The 4,183-nt window shown below is 40.5% G+C and overlaps 1 pseudogene; it reads right to left on the reverse strand.

Annotated features, from left to right (window-relative positions):
* Positions 1-586: 586 nt before the first annotated feature.
* On the reverse strand, positions 587-1,281 carry LOC105821340 (annotated as a pseudogene).
* Positions 1,282-4,183: the final 2,902 nt, after the last annotated feature.

Genomic DNA, 4,183 nt, shown 5'->3' on the forward strand with positions numbered 1-4,183 from the left:
GGATTGACTGCATGGGGACTTCTTGAACGTGAGACATGCGACCTTGGCGTACGTAAATGCATGGGTGAGAATTAGAGGCCACAGACACAGCGACCTTAGGCGAGTGCTTTTGCTCTTCAGCTGTGGTGTCAGACACCCAGATTTCGTCACTTCTTGTAGCCAGGTCCTCCTCAACCGGTATGAAAGGGCTCCTCTGCTGGCTTGAGGGGAGAATGCAGTGCGAGAGGCGTCTCTCTCTTCAATCCTCAGGCTCTGCCTTGTGTAATGGTATGTTACGTGCCTTTATCTAGCAGTATCTTCTGAAGTCCCTAGTGGAAGCGCTTTTAAGAAAAGAAAAATATTTGCACACTAATGGGTGTGACAATTCTCGTCCCCCATGAGATACCCTCTGTTTTGTTAAGGAATGTTCATAGCCAGTATGGTTAGCTGTGTCCCTGTCTAGCTTGACAAGGGAAGTTGAGCTCGTTTTTTTAGACATGCTCTGGTCCCACTGCTGTTCATCAGCGCTCTCTCATCTGAGTCTTTATTCATCCTTTGACTTTTTTTTTTTTTTTTAGAGTCCAGTGGCTTTTATTAGTTTTGTCTACTACGCTACAAAATCATAGGGAATAGGTTCCAACAGGTCAAGGTCCTTTCCTTTGCTTCTCACAAAGTGTGCTATGCCTATTACACCACGAATTCATAGGGAACAAGTCCCAGCACCTCAGACTCCTTTCCACCACTTCTCACAAAGTGTCAGAATTCATAGGGAATAGGTGCCAGAATTCATAGGGAATAGGTTCCAGCAGCTCGGGCTCCTCTCCATTGGTTCTTCACACAGGGTGCTTCTCTGGGTGGAGCAGGCTGGTGCTTCAGCTGAACCCAGGTACCTTTCTCTTTGGCTTCCTTCTTTTTCTGATCATTTTCCTTCACGCGTTTCAGGAAGCTATCTTGGCTCTGAGAGTGCTTAATATGCTCCATGAGCACACTAGTCCTCTTGGCAAGAATCTTGCCCTTAACTTCTTTGTTTACAATTCCAACAGCATGCTGGGTAGCATTGTAGACTCTTCCAGTTTTGTCATGGTGACATCTGTGGGATATGTCTTTTTGAACAGCACCCATTCCCTTGATGTCTACAATATCACCTTTCTTGTAGATTTGCATGTATGTGGCCAAAGGAACAGCTCCATATTTCCTAAAAGGCCTAGAGAACATGTATCGGGTGCCTCTTCTCTTTCCCTTTGTGTTCGTTCGCCATTTTGGCAAATTACTGGAAGATGGTGGCTCCGGCCAAAAAGCCATCCTTTGACTCTTAGCTGCTGATGTAGAGGACAGACCCTTCCTCCCTAGGCAGGACCAAATGATGGAACACGTCACAACACATCACCCATTTTCTCTCTGGAAAGGTGCCCCCTCACTGCCAGTTTCCCAGCCTTTACACGTGGCTCCTTCACTGAAAAAAATATAAAACCCCAAACATCCCGACAGATTTGAGTACATTCTTGCCTTCCCAGGTCTGTTGCTGACAGGGTATCTGCCTCCCTCTTCCAGTGTTATGTTCCCTGGGGTTGCTCAGAGATCCCCAACCGTGGGAAAGTGGGTGGGCCGAGGGCAGCTCTTTCAGGCCAGTTTCTGGTCACACTTGACCTAAGCACTGGCCTACACCTTCTTCTCCGCTCCCCTCCCCCCACAGCCCTGGGAACAATCTTCATACCCACTGCCGTGATCTGCACTTGAACCCTGCTTTGGTGAGATCAGAGTCCCAGACCATTAGGGAGAGTAACACGGATACTACCAAGAGATGTTGTCTTTGCCCCGCATATCTTGTTAAAAAGTCTCCCCATTTGCATTAAGTTTTCATTTTGCTGTAAAATGTGTTTGAAAACATTTTAATAATTTTTTGTTCTAAAATTATTTGGCTATGAGAAACTTAATTAGTTAATTAAAAGTTTTGGGTATACAAAATTAATGAATTCATACTCAAACTCCTTAATTCATGAACATCTGTCACCATTGATCCATGTAAGTCCCTCCCTTTAAAAATTTTGTCCTACTTTTCCCCTTTTATTTCTCTTCTTTACTCCCATTCCCAACCCCAACCCCAACCCCCACTACAGGCATCCTTATTAATATATTTAAAATGTCTTTGGATATGTAAATATCCTTGGAAAATACATAGTGTTGTTTTATAGGTCTTTTCTGTTTTAACTTACACGAATAGCACTGTGCTGTTCTTTTTTTTTGATACAGAGTCTCACTCTGTCACCCGAAGTAGAGTGCAGTGGCATCATCATAGTTCACTGCAACCTTAAATTCCTGGACTCCAGTGATCCTCCTGCCTCAGCCTCCTAAGTAGCTGGGACTACAGGTGTCTACCATGACACCCAGCTAATTTTTCTACTCTTAGTAGAGACAAGGTCTCACTCTTGCTCAGGCAGGTCTTGAACTCCTAAGCTCAAATGATCCTCCCATCGTGGCCTCCCAGAGTGCTAGGATTATAGGCACCCAGCCTCTATTTCTTATTTTTTCACTTAATACTATGTTTTTAAGATCTACCATATTGCTACAGAAATATTTGGTTCTTTAGAAGTCTATTCTATCTACACTCTGCATTTTTGCTTATACCTTCTAATTCCTGATTTCTCTACCACAAACAATGCTGCAATGAACATCTGCATATACACTCTCCTTATGGACCTAGTAGAGAGTTTCCCTGGAGAGTATTCTCATCAGTGAGGTGTTGGGTCATCAGATATACACATAGTCGATTTCAAGGAGTCCTGCTTGATTGTAGCTCAGCATGTCTGCACAAGTTTACACTTTCCCCAGTAGTAACAGTTGCATTTCCCAACATCTCTGCTAGCACTTGATATTACTTGACATCATAATTTTTACTCAAAGCTTAGGTGTAAAGTTCTGTCCCATCTTTTACTTGGTATTTTTAGATATTTATTCTTTTATTTTTCATTTTTAAATTACTAATGAGGTTGAGAACGTCTTGATAGACTTATTAGCCATGAAAATTTTCCCTTCTGAAAATGATCTATTGGTGTCCTCTGTCCATTTTTCTATTGGGTTTCCTGTCTTTTTGTTTGATTGTTGTTGATGATGATGATGATAATTTGTTAGGACTTCCTTGGAAGTCTGGATATGAACACATCATTGGCTGTAGATGTTGCAAATGCCATCTAGTCTATTACTTATCTGTTAGTTTTGTCTGTGGTGTCCTCCATGGAATAAAAACCCTTATTTTTTTTGAGTCAAATTTATCATTTTTTTTTTCATGGTTTACATTTTTTGGGATCTTGTTTAGGAAAATCTTCCTCATATTGAGGTCACAAAGATGTTCTCTGCTATTTTCTTCTGTTAGTTTTCTATTTTATCTTTTACATTTAGGTGTTAAGTCTTCAATTCATTCAGAGTTGGGTATTATGTTGTGAAGTAGGGATTTAATTTCATTTTCTCTAAAAAGTGAGCCAAATTTTCCCCAGCATCATCTACTATAATAATCTACTCTTAATGTGATTTGGAAATGCCCTCTCTTTCCTCTGCTACACTTCTACATACACGAGTCTGTTTCTGGGCTCTTTATTTTGTTCCGATTGTTTGTGTGGTTCTGAATTAATATACCACCCTATTTTTATTGGTGGTATTTTCTTGGCTTCAAAATTGTGTTATTACCTGGTAGACTGAGTCTTTCCTTGGCTTTTCTTTTTAAAAATTATCTTATCTATTCAAAGACTTTAGCCTTCCAATTAGATTTTAGAATCAATTTGTAAAAAAACCCTACTTGAATTTTGACTGGAATTCCATTTATATATTAATTTTAGGAAAAATGACATCTTTATAAAATTACTTGTCCAACAACCTCCCCCCCCCCCCGGACTAATTCAACTCTTTTAAAAATGTGCTTTAATAGTATTTCTGAATTGTCCTCATAAGGGTCTTATATATTCTTTGTTAGGTAAAACCGGAGATATTATGATTATTGTTACTACAGTGAACTGAACCTTAATTTTTACTACAGTTTCTAGTTGTTTATTGCTGATGTAGAGGAACACTACCGATTTATGGAGGCTCTAGCTCATTTAGTTTATGAGCCTGTAATTTCTCTGCCTCAGCCACTTAGTTCTCATCTCATGCTCCATCAGAGGGCTCTGATAGTTCCAGAGCATCCAGAAAAATCCATTCATTTACCCATACC

The sequence above is a fragment of the Propithecus coquereli genome, unplaced genomic scaffold (genome assembly GCF_000956105.1).
Source record: "Propithecus coquereli isolate 6110/MARCELLA unplaced genomic scaffold, Pcoq_1.0 Scaffold57, whole genome shotgun sequence".
In the NCBI taxonomy this organism is placed as follows: Eukaryota; Metazoa; Chordata; class Mammalia; order Primates; family Indriidae; genus Propithecus; species Propithecus coquereli.